Consider the following 15,593-nt stretch of genomic DNA (forward strand, 5'->3'; position numbering starts at 1 on the left):
CTGAAGCCCTCACTTCACAATGCTTGTGGGCTGGTTAATGTGACAGAAAGCACCCAAGCAGGGCTGGCCCTACCGTTTGCCAGAGCAAGGCAGTTGCCTCAGGCATCAAATGTTGGGGGCAGGCAGCAACAGTGAATGATAGCAGAGAACAAAACTGTGTGCACCAAACCCACTATACTAGCATGTTGCCCTCAGGTGTGGTGTCCTAATTTTGGTGTTAAAATACAATTCAATTGCCAGTATGCTCAGCTTTGACATATGGAATTGGGGAATGGGAGAAAGAAGCCATCACTTCAGGCATCACTTGATCACTTCAGGCATCAAAAAGTATTGGACTGGTCCTGTATGGAACACAGGGAGCACAGGTGACTGTAATGGGGGCCAAACTTAACCTGGCATTCATTGCATTGTTGTACACAGACAACAGAAGAGGAACTGTAGCAGGTGGGGAGATTTAACCCTACCCCTTCATCCCACCCTTAGCTGCAAAAAGACTTTGGAATGAAGTCTGCATTAGCATCAATAGAAGCTTCCCTCTTGAAGCTAAAAGCAGCTCTAGGGATGCAATTTTCATTGGGATCTCAGCATGGTGGGGAGTGGGAATGGTTAAACTCCCCTCCCTACTTTCCTGTTCCCAACCTGCTCAAGGGTCCTTGTTGCTATTTATATTTTGGTTAAAAAAAAAATATAATTATTGCTCTCATGCAATATACATCATGGTTAATTCAGACCCTCTAGGAGTCCCTATTTTCCAGGGACATTCCTGCATTTACAGAAGCTGACCCAGGTTCTGATTTTAATAATAATAATAATAATAATAATAATAATAATAATAATAATAATAATAATTTATTATTTATACCCCGCCCATCTGGGCGGCTTCCAACAGAACACTAACAGAACACTAACATACAATAACCTATTAAACATTAAAAGCTTCCCTAAACAGGGCTGCCTTCAGATGTCTTCTAAAAGTTTGGTGGTTGTTGTTCTCCTTGACATCTGGTGGGAGGGTGTTCCACAGGGTGGGCACCACTACCGAGAAGGCCCTCTGCCTGGTTCCCTGTAACTTGGCTTCTCGTAGCGAGGGAACCGCCAGAAGGCCCTCGGCGCTGGACCTCAGTGTCCGGAACGAATGATGGGGGTGGAGACGCTCCTTCAGGTATACAGGACCGAGGCCGTTTAGGGCTTTAAAGGTCAGCACCAACACTTTGAATTGTGCTCAGAAACGTACTGGGATTTGATCCCAGAATATCCTCCTTTCCCTTAGGACGTCCCTATTTCCATCAGAGAAATGTTGGAGGGTAGGAAGCAAGGAGATAGGTAACTATACAGCCTTTAGAAGACATCTGAAGGCAGCCCTGTATAGGGAAGTTTTTTAATGTTTAATGCTTGATTATGTTTTTATCCATGTTGCAACCTGCCCAGAGTGGCTGAAGCAACCCAGTCAGATAAGTGGGGCAGCTGGGAGGGATGCAGCAGCTCAGGCACCCTGCAAGCCCAGAGCCACTTGTGGGGCCGGTGTGTGCCTGTTGCATCCTTCTCAATTGGCAGAGGGCAGCTGGGGGGTACGCAGTAGCTCAGGTGTGCTGTGAGCCCAGTCCCATGTTGCTTTTGTGAGTGGCATGCTGGGCTCTGGGGGCACCTGGTCTTGCACACCACCTTGGGCTCCAGCGTGCCGCCTTCAAAGGTAAGTGTCACCTGGGGAGATCTGTCCCCTGCTCACCCCTAACCACGCCACTGTGATCCATTTTGTTTACCTGGATGGAAGAGAGAGGTAAGTGTGAGAGTGTGTGCAGAGCCTACTGTGCAAAGGTGAGCTTTACATTCATTGCCCCTCCCAGTTTTCCTTCTGCCCTTGCCCGCTATTGGCATGTGGCCCCCAAAAGGTTGTCCAGAAGTAAATGTGGCCCTCGGGTGAGGAAAAAAAATCCTGCCCTTGGTCTGTGGCAGGGGTGGCCAACTCTCAAGAGACTGCGATCTACTTTCAGAATTAAAAACTGGCAGTGATCTACCCCGTTTTTTGGGGGGGTTCAGCTCGAGGCCCTGTTTTGGGGGGGTTAAAAAACTTGGGGGGACTTCTGTTTTTGGGGAGGTTAAAGGCGAGGGACATAGAGGAGGTTAAAGGCAAGGGACATGGGGTAAAAGATTGCTATGGATGAATCACAATGGATCACAAAAAGATCACTATGGATGAAATCAGCAGCACAGAGAAAGCTCCATCTTCCCTTCCAGAGATCAAACAACAATGGAGGGTGGGGCGAGGGAGCAGGGCAGGAGTCCGTTTTAGCGACGCTAAGGAAAGGGAGCCAGAGATCGACGGTGATCTATCACAACCAACCTATTGGTCTATGCCATCAAGCATTTTTCCAGGATTGGAGCAGTTGAGTTGCCCGTTTCATGCACAGACTTGCCCTTCCCATCAAATGGCCATGCTGACCCACTACATCAGGGGAGAAAAATCTATTGCTTCCTTTTCACTTCCTTTTGACTATATTTGACATTCTCTCAGCATCAGCAAACACAGTTCTATGCACAAACCCAAGTGTACCAAAGGTATTTTGCATGCTACGCCTTTGAGTGGAGGAGAGAGAGAGAGAGAGAGAGAGAGAGAGAGAGACGGGTTTGGGACCTGATTGTCAGTGAAAAGGGCAATTTTCGAAAGAGCACCAAGATCATCCTAATCTCAGAGGACTTTATTATGTGAAACATATCCTTTATAGCATGTTCCTTCCCACCACCTGTCTGCTGGTGCCCCTGATTGTGACAATAACTGTTCCGCTGACATTACTCTAATTAGGACTAAACTTTACCCAGCGAGATTACCTGTCTCTCGGGTGAGACAGCCAAGGAAAAACATGCTTAAATTACTGTTATCTCATCCTGCCCCCATCTGTTTGTTTCGCTCACCATTATGTCATAGCTGGAATAATAGTACGATATTTGAGCTTGCAAATATATGCTATTTGGGTGTAGCTACTACTTACCAGTAATTTGAAAAAGGAAAAGAGAGTAGTGCCAGAACTTCAGACTGCCTGGAAGTTGCACATCCTGGTTCACAAACTCATTCTACTGCTTCCAGGTGTGCAAGGAATGGGAAAATGTATCAGTTTTGCTTTCTCATTTTTCCAGCCTTAGGTTCTCTATATTTCTGCATCAGTCTGTGGCTTGTTTGTTTTTTTAAAGTCCTCGTGAAAATTCACCAGCATTTCAGTACGTATTTCTCCTAGCATGTTCATTTCTGAATGCAATTTTGCTGAGTGTACACAGTTTTGCAAAGCAATTTTCCCTAATGCAATGCATTTTATTCCCTAATGCAATGCATGTTATCTTCACGAATATATGCATTTTGATGCACGCTTTACCCTAGTACGTGCATTTTTATGCACATTAGTTGGCCGTGGAACTGTGCTGAAAATACTGTCGCTTTTTAAAGGGGGGGGAGAAGCTGATGCTAGAGCTGGGCAAAGAGGACTGGGAAGGCTCTGCTATGTAAGTGCTTTCCCAGCCCTTCGGAGACAACTCAAAAGACAAAGCCATGCAGACTGACCAGAGATGCCCAAAGCCACAGCCCAGGTTCTTCCTGTGCCCTTTTTGGGGTTGCAGGTTGGGGGGGGGAATCTCTTACAGTTCAGTTAAAAGCTCAGAATCCGAAGCCCCTCAGTGTGACAAAGGCTTTCACCTACTGAAATAATAGGACCAAATACGACTCTATAGAACTGGGATACCCACTGTGCCTTCAAATATCTCCTTTTTGGTGACTACTAAGGCCCCCTGCCAATTTTTTAAAATGAGAGTTTGGGGCAGAGGGGGTGCCTGCATTTTTTTCGTCTGTGTTTTCTTCATTTTCAGGTGGGTGTGTTTTGCCCATGGGGATAACTGAGCATTGCCCTATTTCCTTCTGTGAAATGGGTATTTTGTGGCACACACGTCAATTTCTTAGATTTCTGGAAAGACAAAAAAAGTTGGGTGCTCCTGCTGCAAAGTCATTTTCCTATAGCTTACTTCGTTGTGAAAAAATTAATAAAATTGTTAACTTAAAGTCAGAGTCCACTGCACAAAGGAACTGACTCAGACTCCCAACTTCTTCTTTTTGCAAATGGGGTGAGCTTAAGTGGGCATGGCTACCCAGATAGAATGCTGAGAGCAAAAAACTCCACTTACTTGGGAGTAAGTCCTGTTATGAGGACTTACTTCTGAATAGACATGGTTAGGATTGTGCTGTTAAGTCTCCTTCAATGCAGCTGCATGCTGAACATCAATTTCCAAGCTGTATTTAGCTCCAAGGTGTGCAGTTTATAACTTACATTCTTAGGGAAACCATTGAAAATATATCAACTTATGAACAGGAACATGTACACTGACACAAACAGAGAGCTCCCTGAGGCACTTTTATTGCTTGCTGTAGCCCACTAGAACCAGTGGAGAAACCTTAACAAACAACACCTTTCATATGACCAGACATGTGCCTAACAAATAACTCCATTACTTGTAATCCACGTGTCTCCAGATACACATCAACAGCTGAACAATGGATCTCATCTGATGTGCAAAATATATTGCAAGAGCTTCTGTCTTACAGTTGTACAGCCAGGGACTTTTTTAAAAAAAGAAAAGATATGTTTCATATTATCAACATTCAGCTCAATAGACTGGAGACAGAAGGCAGCTGCACATGTCACATTTTTAGCACAGGAACGAATGCAGACCTCCGCTGCACATCCTGAAGCCAGCAAAGTTAAAAATGGTCCCGTATCGTCTTTATAATCGTACGGATGCTAAGAATACACATGGCAGGGAACTTGACCAATTCTATTTTTTATTACAATTATAATTATTATTTAGCTGCTGCGGCATATATTAAGTTAATCGAACTTCTCCAGGTGGTCCACAAAATAAAATCATGTCTCCTCATGTGTGAAATATTATAATTTAGCTACAGCATCCATCTGTAGCATCCATCCTGTAAATCGTATCATGTAAAGTGGCCTAACACTAGATGAAAGGGGTAAGAAAATGAAGACTCCTCAACACATCCCACTTTATTGTGTGTGTGTGTGTGTGTGTGTGTGTGAGAGAGAGAGAGAGAGAGAGAGAGAGAGAGAGAGAGGCAGAGAGAGGCAGAGAGAGAAATTTACTATAAAAGGAGCAGTTAACAAGGGATATTGATCGCAGTGATTCCAAATACAATTTTGGAGTATAGTAAGCATTTGTAAAGGTAAAGGTAAAGGGACCCCTGACCATTAGGTCCAGTCGTGACTGACTCTGGGGTTGCGATGCTCATCTCGCTTTACTGGCCGAGGGAGCCGGCGTACAGCTTCCAGGTCATGTGGCCAGCAGGACTAAGCCGCTTCTGGCGAACCAGAGCAGCGCACGGAAACGCTGTTTACCTTCCCACTGGAGTGGTACCTATTTATCTACTTGCACTTTGACGTGCTTTCGAACTGCTAGGTTGGCAGGAGCTGGGTCCAAGCAACAGGAGCTCACCCCGTCATGGGGATTAGAACCACCGACCTTCTGATCAGCAAGTCCTAGGCTCTGTGGTTTAACCCCAGAGCCACCCGTACTCCTGCCTAAATGTCAGGAATAGCGGTAATATTGTACTGTCTTATTTATCCTTTAGTGCCAGAGTCATAGGTCAGCAGTAGGGCATACACTTTGCATACAGAACTTCAAGCCCCGGCACCTCCAAGGAGGCCTGGGAACAGATTACAACACCCGTAACCCCTGAACATTGGCCATGCTGGCTGGGTCTGTTGGTTGTTGTAGTCCAAAATAGTGGGAGGGTGTCGGGTTGGGAAAAGTTGAGCCAGACGGACCAGTGGTCTGATTCAGTATGGGCAGATTCCTTATTTTGAGTCAGAAGGAAGGTTAGAAAGGAAAGTTGGAGCTCTGGCCCAGTTTCATTAGTAGCTAAAGGTGTTATTAAAAACAACAAAAATGTCTATACTAAACTGGGGGTTGTCTAGTTATTAATTAGCCCTCACTAGTCTCCACTTGAGATCATCTTCAAAAATCAGAGAACTTTTTGTGGGCAAAATGTGAATTTTATATCAGTGCTGAAATGGTATTTGGGGGATTTTGCAGTGCTTGATCTTTCTCATGTGCTGTTGTAAACTCTCTTTTTCTTCCACCCAGCACAGAATTACGTTACTAGTTAGAAGCTGGCTGGAGCGGGCATATCTTCAAGCACCATGTTGTGAAGAAATCAAATTGGAATATTAAAGATTTAAAAAGTAGGTCAGATGTAGGGAAAAAATGCATTTTAAGTAATCCAGACTTTCAAATTAAATCCTGATATAAAATGGATGAATTTTCTGCTCTGTGCCAGTAACCACGGATTCACCCTGGTGCTTTTATTATGTAAAAATTCTTGTTCACACAGAAAGAGGCTTATGGGCATTTACATAAAAAAGGTGCATGAGAGGATCAGCAAAATTAAACCAACTTCAAAATATTAATAGCACACCGAGAGTCAGGGAAGCAAGTCAAGATTCATCAAGAGCCACAAACTATTACCTGGGAGATGCACAGACAATCTCTATCTTCTGCCTTGGATTGCTGAACTGTCGAGTCATTATCACCCACCCACACTGTTTTATCATTCTAAACATCTTTCGTTAGGTGGTGGGACACAATGTCAATGGTGGGCATGCTAGTGGTGGGAAGGGCTTTCAGAGAGGTGATCCCGATACATACCGTATTCTTTGCACCATAACACTCACTTTTTTCCTCCTAAAAAGTAAGGGGAAATGTCTGTGCGTGTTATGGAGGGAATGCAAAAAATAGAGCAAAAAATACGGTATTTAGTACATTTCATTCTCATTCACTATTGTTGCCACTGACTGGCACCCCATATTTCAGATAAGGTTTTCTCAGTGGCATAGCACGGGTTGCTAGCTCCCAGGGCCATGCAAAGGACTGGGAGGGAGGGGGAAAAACTAATGGAGTACATGTGCACATTCGACTGCTCAATGGCATCGGTGTCACCTGGAAGATCACGACTGCAGAGCAAAGAAGAGTCATTCTGTGCGGTCAGTTCCTGGTTCACACAGAGAAGCCATTTTCAATGGAGCCCAGCAGCAAAAGTGCACAGCTGTACTGAGGCAGCACCGGGTGTTGAAATTTTGCACCCCTAACAATTTTGAGCCCAGGGCAACCACCCTGTAGTGCCCCCCCACACTATGCCACTAGGTCCCAGGCCTGCCTGGAGACACCAGGGATTGAACCTGGGCTCTTTGGCATGTAAGGCAAGTGTTATGGCCCTTACCTGGGCTGATCCTCAAAGAGGCCAGGGCCCCAATTTGTAATGGGCTTGGAAGGAGGAGTGAACTGTTGAGTTAGGCTTTCCAAACTTGCTTTCCTTCAAGATACAGAGCCTCCACTTATTTCCACATCTGATAAGAAAAGCTCCAATACGACACTGATGGAATCCATGCACAATTGTCACCCTCTAAAGAGTGAAGGCCTTTTGATCTTCCCCTTTCAGAATATTTCTCACTGGGGCTGATGGGAGTTGTAGTTGAAAACATAGGGGGGGGAGGAGTTTGGATTTGATATCATGCTTTATCACTACCCGAAGGAGTCTCAAAGCGGCTAACAATCTCCTTTCCCTTCCTCCCCCACAACAAACACTCTGTGAGGTGAGTGGGGCTGAGAGACTTCAGAGAAGTGTGACTGGCCCAAGGTCACCCAGCAGCTGCAGGTGGAGGAGCGGAGACATGAACCGGGTTCACCAGATTACGAGTCTACTGCTCTTAACCACTACACCACACTGGCTCTCTGGGAAAGGCTCTCTGGGAGCCTCTCTGGGAGGGCACCAGTTTGGTAAAGGGCAAAGGGCTGGGTTAGACATTGGTTGCCTGAGCTAGACTGCCAGAGGAATGCTTTGAGGCCTTAGTAACACTTCCAGCAAATGCCTGTCTTGGAAGTCATAGGATACCAATTGAAAAACTGTGCATAAAAAATTCAAAGTTTGAGAATGGCTTTGCATACTTTTGCCTCAGATTCTGGTGGCCATAACAGCTAGCATGGGTAGTTTTAAAAATGGTCATCTCTTGCTGCATACCCTACACTATGACAGACAACAGATAAGCCGAAACATATGTATGCGACTGGTGCATGTGCAGGCACAGACATGATCAGGAGGCAGTGCAAGACCAGCAGGATGAGGAGAAGACAAGAACGAAGCCTACAGCAGCTCTGACATCGGTGGGTAAAACGTGTCATGCTGAGCTCAGAGACCACAGCTGCCATTCAAGGAATCATTAGCAACGAAGGAGAGGTGGGGGAACATGTTGTGTTGTCATCACACTGTAAGGCTGGCTGCAGTCCAAATTAGCTTCCTTAGAGAGTGTGAATCAAAATGACAAGTAATCTGAATGTTAATGAAAAATTCTCTCTTGCTTAAGGCTCCTGACTGCCATGCAGAAAGTTGTCATCTGGAAGACATTGTCTCTCTTTTCTTGGATTATGAATCCCACCATTTGGGCTTGCTGAAAGTGGTGCTCTGGAATTCAAAAGTGGATCTGGGCCTTCCTCAGATGTGGCATGCTGGCAAACCCTTTCGTTTGTTTATCCTGTCTACCTGTTAAAAGAATTGTGTTCCCCACCAGGAGGAATATACACTTACCTGCCTGATATATGTAGGGCAAATCCACGTTTGCCACATGCAAACCAAATTTCATTTGCATTTTTTCTAAACTTTTTTTTTTATAGTTGAGCTTTGTTCCAAAATTTGGAGAAGTGAATATTGCAAAGAAAAACTGTGTTTCGGTTTCGTGTATTATTTTGTAAAGTGTGAATTCTCCTCCCTCTCTACTATACAGATCAGCGGTTTGGCTTCTGAATACAGACCAGTACAAAACCAGGCCTGAATAGAAAACTGGGGGTAGAAGTGAAGAGTTGAATGGAATAGTAGCTGTTTATATTGAAGGGCCTTTCCTTCTAATTTGCCATCCCCCTCACCTCAACATTACCAGTAACGGATACAGTTTAAAATGTGAAACACTGAATTTGGCAAGCTGATACTTAATTCATTTCCCTTAAAATTTAACAAGACTCCACTTGCCTTCAGAGTCAAACACACTTCACAATACATAATCCAAATTCTTAGTAGTAGTGGTAGCAGTAGTTGTCATCATGATCATCATCTTATTGTTATTTACTTATTATCATTACTTGTATTATTTTGAGCAATTCATGCAAAATTTCATTCTAACTCATTTTTAGCACCAACTTCCAGCAACCAAACTTAGGGCAGTACCCAACAAAACAGTCCCACTAAGGTAATTACTTTTCGTTGAGCAACAGAAGTTTCTTATTTCTCCTTTCCCTGCACACTCTGCCCTGTGTACCACCTAAATATGTTCTATGGGTGCACAAAGCGAGGAGAGGGAGGGAAAGTCCCTTTGCAGTGTCAAAAGTCCTTGTGTGAAAGGAGAGTTGATATACAGCACTCAATTCACATAGAAACCCAAGTCAATCCAAAGCCCTATGGCCAACATGAACCTGAGGAACCTGTTCCAAAGGAACAAAGTGGGGGGATGTCCCCATTGTTATATTCTGATAGACTGCCAAAGTTATATCTCTCACCCTTACCCCCAACATGCCACCAAAGAAGTCAAAAGGCAATAAAACAGTATAGCCCTATTGGATCACTGTTTGGGGCCATATCAAAATGTCTGCCATGTATAGCTTTAGCCACATGCTAATGAAGGAAAACAGGAGAAAGGGCTGCCCAGCCACTAGATTCCCCCGGGGAATCTGGAAGAACAATTATAGGCCAGCTCAACAGCTAAGAAAATAGTTTTTGCAGTTATAGCTCACTTCACACTTGTAGGAGAATAGCACAGCAGAAACGTCAAGAAGCCTTTTGAAATCTAATTGGCCACCATCAACTGCCAAACAAGAGAATTAGCTAAATTGTTAAAGCTATAAAGCAAGTAGTAGTTAATGCTCCCCTTCTCCATTTTTCTTCTTTCCATTCACCACCGAACAAGGAATTTATTTTTCCAGACAAGAATCAGTTGGAATAGATTAGCTCATAGCGTTAGAGCCTTCATTCATGAAGTAGCGAATACAGATGTTTTAACTTATAATTTAGTCAAGCAACCAGGCAAGTAACCTTTTCAAGAAGTAGATTGACAGATCCTGGCATAAAAGGAAAGGACAAATCTTTTAACACTAACACACATTACCTTTAAAAAAATTCAGACAGAGATGTCTCCACACACAAAAACGAGATGCTTGCAATTGCTGGAAAACAATTAAAAACATTTGTCACAATTAAGCTACATTACAGAAACATGGGCAACATGCAATTTAGAAGACTTCTAATTTATGAGATGGTGTATTCTGAGAAACGGTAATTTGGAGAGCGAGTTCAATCTTCATGAACAATATGTTTATCTTGCTAAGTTTCCAGATGGACTCCGGAAATTTTAGTCACCCTCTGCTGCGTCTCCAAAAGACTTAGAGCATTTCAAACATTTGCAATCATCCTCTACAGAATAACAGTTTTTGACAAAATAAATCACACGTTGCACTTCTAAAGAAAGGTGGGTGCAATTCTGGACTGAACTCATTTCCCGCATTTCACACTATTTGGTAGCCATTTTAATGCATTTAGGTGAATACTTGTGTGCTTAAAGAGGAATGGAGTGGAGAGCACCCCAAAAAACCTACCCCAACATCTCTGCGTGTACTGGCTTGACTTCTGAGTGTTGAGTAAATTCTGAAGCGAATGCTACAGGGTTCCCTATGGCAGGAAGGCTTCTATCTAAGCTTGTTCGCCTGAATGTGCTTGATATTCATGTTTGGTGCAGAGAGAATGAGTCAGACATTTGTGTATCATTTGGAGTTTCTATGCATTCAGTTGATTGCTCCCAACATAACAGGGTGCAATCCAAACTCCCTATCCAGTGTAGATTGGATGTCAGTTTCGGCCCAATGAGAGATGGGAGAGTCACTCTGCTGGGGTTGAGCTGCAGTTCTCCAGCCAAGTAATGTGTACAGGTTCATATACTTGGATAAAGTGTGTCTAAAATAGCAGACAAAATGTGTTGTTGTTTAGTCGTTTAGTCGTGTCCGACTCTTCGTGACCCCATGGACCAGAGCACACCAGGCACTCCTGTCTTCCACTGCCTCCCGCAGTTTGGTCAAACTCATGTTCGTAGCTTCGTGAACATTGTCCGACCATCTTGTCCTCTGTCGTCCCCTTCTCCTTGTGCCCTCCATGTTTCCCAACATCAGGGTCTTTTCCAGGGAGTCTTCTCTTCTCATGAGGTGGCCAAAGTATTGGAGCCTCAGCTTCACAATCTGTCATTCCAGTGAGCACTCAGGGCTGATTTCCTTCAGAATGGATAGGTTTGATCTTCTTGCAGTCCATGGGACTCTCAAGAGTCTCCTCCAGCACCATAATTCAAAAGCATCCATTCTTCGGCGATCAGCCTTCTTTATGGTCCAGCTCTCACTTCCATACATCACTACTGGAAAAACCATAGCTTTAACTATACTGACCTTTGTTGGCAAGGTGATGTCTCTGCTTTTTAAGATGCTGTCTAGGTTTGTCATTGCTTTCCTCCCAAGAAGCAGGCGTCTTTTAATTTTGTGACTGCTGTCACCATCTGCATAGCTCCTCATTTATTGCATCCTTCCCCTAAAGAGCTCAGAGTGTTTTACACAGGGATTCCCAGGCAGGATCCGGCGCAGACAATAGACAGGATCAAGTCAACTCAGATTAGATTCAGCAGATGAACAGGTTTGTGTACCTTCGGATCATCTAACTGTGTCGTATGTATGTTAATATGTTTCACACAAACAAATGTTGAACCCCTTTTGAAAACCTTCCTTCAAAACCTCCCTGTTCACATCCACTTATCTCCAGTGTCTAACCCAGAAGTCTTTTTCACAGCCTGTTGAGATGTATGGGATAGTGAGTACCCCCAAAAAGAAGGTTAAACAAAGCTTAGAACAATCTTGCGTCATAGGTAAATATGTCCATTTAATCAGCGGAATGAGCAGGAGGTGAAGGTCAGTTTGCACTCTGAAGCTAAGATTTACTGGCCTGTAATTGCCAGTTGATGTCACTGCTTTCTGAGTGTGTATGTACGGATAGAGGTGAACGCAGGTAAATATTTCTATTAAGTGGGTGAAAGTTACTAACTTTAAATTTTTGTTGTGGCCATTATTAGTTCTATTATCTTCGTTTTAGCTTTATTGAGAGTTCTCCAGTCTGGATTTTGCCCCTCCGAATACAGTTGCAGCTAAGCATACAAAGTTTAGGAGGAAAGGGGTCATTGGTTTAATGGCACACATATAAGCATTACTTTATGTCAATACAAGCCTATTGATCTAAATCTCTCTCCTGTGTGTGCCTCACTTAGTTTAAGTGAAGCTCCACCAGGGCTAGGTTGAGCTGACTGTTTCTAAGCAATAAAACAGACATGTCATGAAACCCTCCGGCTATAAAGATTACCGTTCCCCTTTGACTACATACTTTTAAAGGAATTTTACTTGAGAGCAAAAGCTTAGTCTTTTTAAAAATAAAAAAACCACACATTTGGTCCTTATTTGCCTGAATCAAAGGTAACATCCCCCAAATTCTAGGAAACCTACTTTCATTTACTCTTTCTAAGAAAGGTCACCCATGTCTTGTCTGCTTCCCCATCCATTCATTGTTTTGTAGCAAGGTACAATTCTATATATATAAAAAAATAGTAACATATTTGGGTAAGAAACTTCTAAGAAATGGAATGCCAACTAAAGGCACTAGGGATTTTTCTTCAACCATCCAGTAGCACAGCTCAGGCAGCGTTCTTCAACCTTGGGTCACCAGGTTCTGTCTGACTACAATTCCCATCACCACTGGCTAAGCTGGTTTGGGAGGATGGAAACTGTAGACACAGGGCTGAAGACCAGTGAACTAAGGCGACAAGGGACACCTTCTAAGGTCACATACACACCAATTCATTTATAGCACTCTTATACCACTTTGACAGGCATGGCTTCCTGCAAAGAATCCTGGGTGCTGTCGTTTGCTAGGAGACCCCTCTCAGAGCGGCAGTTCCCAGCCCGTTTATACATCTACCGATTGGCCGTTGCAGTAATAATTTTTGTTAATGGGGAATAAAGGAAAGAAAAAGAAAATAATTCAACGCCACAATATTACAAACATTCCATCTGTGCAAGCATATCAGAATGATCCCCACTGCATGTGCTATTCTAGAGGGGGTTTTTTTTTACCACCCCAGGCAATTTTAGGACTTGTGGGAAGGAGACAGGGGGTAGTCCTGTTGTGCTTCCATGTAGGGCTTCTGATACCAGAGTTTGTTAGAGTTTCACTTCCACCCATGGTGTCGGTGATGCAGAAGGAAGAGTAGGGTGTTCATTTTCCAATCACAATGCTGAGAAATTCTGCCAGATATTTTTTTATCTTCCACCCCTCATATTTCCTATTTGTTTGTGAGCTGCAAGATTTAACAAGTTTTACACCCATTGATCCACAAATAAATATGCATAGAGTTGGGTGGCATGTGTGCCTATTCACCTTCACTTCACATGATGTCTACAGATAAGCAGATGGGACGTTCTCTCTAGAATGTAGTTGAGGAACCAATCAAATGTTCAATGCTTCATCAACTCACACATTCCTTATTAGTGGAAACCTAGCATGTCAGGGCAGGGATGCGGGTGGTGCTGTGGGTTAAACCACAGAGCCTAGGACTTGCCGATCAGAAGGTCGGTGGTTCGAATCCCTGAGACGGGGTGAGCTCCTGTTGCTCGGTCCCTGCTCCTGCCAACCTAGCAGTTCGAAAGCACGTCAAAGTGCAAGTAGATAAATAGGTACTGCTCCGGCAGGAAGGTAAACGGCGTTTCCGTGTGCTGCTCTGGTTTGCCAGAAGCGGCTTAATCATGACCTGGAAGCTGTACGCCGGCTCCCTCAGCCAATAAAGCCAGATGAGCGCTGCAACCCCAGAGTCGGTCACGACTGGGCCTAATGGTCAGGGGTCCCTTTACCTATACCTTTACCATGGCAGGGCACAAGGTTCTGTAGCGTACACCTGATGTGCAGTTTCCAAAACAATAAGTTTACAGCTATCCTCCATTTGTACATCTCCAATTTTTATGATGCAGTTCTCCAAAATACATACATTAAGGAAAACTTTGCACAAAAATGAAGCTTTAATGAATGTAACAAAAAATGCATTATATTAGGGGAAATTGCATAGAAAAATGTGTATATTAAGAGAAATTTGCATGAAAATGCTGGCAAATTTTCATGACTTAAAAAGAAAAATATGGAGAACTGAAAATTGCAAAAACGAGAAACTGAAACTGACAGGTTCACCTACCTCCTTCTGTGTCACATATATATGGTTTAAGGCATAAATCATATGTATATGGCACAGTAAGAGGTAGATGAATTCACACATGTAAAATCTCTGCATTTCCTTTTTAGAACAGGACAGAAAAGGTGTGACTTTTCTGCACACCTCCTAATCTTAAATAAATGAATTTCCATGAAATAAATGACCACATCACTAAGGGAAGCAGGATGAATATTTTAACATTCAACCACTGTACAGAATCAGGAAGTGACTACTTCTTCTGGTGTGTTTATTTAAATGGGCTTCTTGATTCACACTATATTTTTTGGATTATTACACAAATATTTTATGGGACCCGGGACGCAGGTGGCGCTGTGGGTAAAACCTCAGCGCCTAGGAGTTGCCGATCGCATGGTTGGCGGTTTGAATCCCTGCGGCAGGGTGAGCTCCCATCGTTCGGTCCCAGGTCCTGCCCACCTGGCAGTTCGAAAACACCCTTAAGTGCAAGTAGATAAATAGGTACCACTTTATAGCGGGAAGGTAAACGGCGTTCCATGCGCTGCTCTGGTGCTGGCTCGCAAGAGCAGCTTCGTCACGCTGGCCACGTGACCCGGAAGTGTCTGCAGACAGCGCTGGCTCCCGGCCTCTAGAGTGAGATGAGCGCACAACCCTAGAGTCTGTCAAGACTGGCCCGTACGGGCAGGGGTACCTTTACCTATTTTATGTTCTGGTCACTTTACAAGTGCATTAGCTCTTAGGAAGTGTAGTAAGTTTTATTAGTGCTCCATGAGACTGATATAAAGAAATCCACCTGGGAGATTTAAATTTTATATTTTCAGCTGCACTAATTATTCTCTAAGGGATTAATTAAGGGGAAATTTTCCAGCTTTTCAACAAGTTTATGCTCACATTCAAGACTGATTTAAGAATCAATTTGAACTGTGATCTCTCTCACACACATACCCACCCACCCAAAAATATCCCCTCTCTCATTTCTTTAATGTGTAAACTGCTGATAAGCTAGTACAGGTGTCACGGTTAAACTAAACCTGCGTATTGACATGGGGGGAATGTAGAAAGAGCTCGTCTTTCTTCCATGTGTTTTATGCTCTCAGGGAAGGATGGCAGCAGGAATAATTATAGGTAAACATTCCGTGAATAAGATTAACATGCTGGAGGTCAGAACTGTTTGTGAAGTGTTTTATTTAAGCATGTCAGGTTAATTCAGACTGTGATGCTAGCATGAGTTCTCCTGAAGAGGAT

General features: G+C 43.7%; 2 long non-coding RNA genes across 2 annotated transcripts in view; one reads left to right on the plus strand and one right to left on the minus strand.

Annotated features, from left to right (window-relative positions):
- LOC309528343 overlaps positions 1 to 10,230 on the minus strand; it is a 414,681-nt gene extending 404,451 nt beyond the window's left edge. Inside the window, exon 1 of the long non-coding RNA XR_014217688.1 lies at positions 10,200 to 10,230. This is a non-coding gene — a long non-coding RNA (uncharacterized lncRNA). The remainder of the gene's footprint in view (positions 1 to 10,199) is intronic.
- The window catches only part of LOC309528344, a 1,081,412-nt gene that overhangs the window by 861,865 nt on the left and 203,954 nt on the right, over positions 1 to 15,593 (plus strand). The gene's annotated exons all lie outside the window — the stretch shown is intronic.

Source organism: Podarcis vaucheri (genome assembly GCF_965113315.1).
Source record: "Podarcis vaucheri genome assembly, chromosome: 3".
Taxonomy (NCBI): Eukaryota; Metazoa; Chordata; class Lepidosauria; order Squamata; family Lacertidae; genus Podarcis; species Podarcis vaucheri.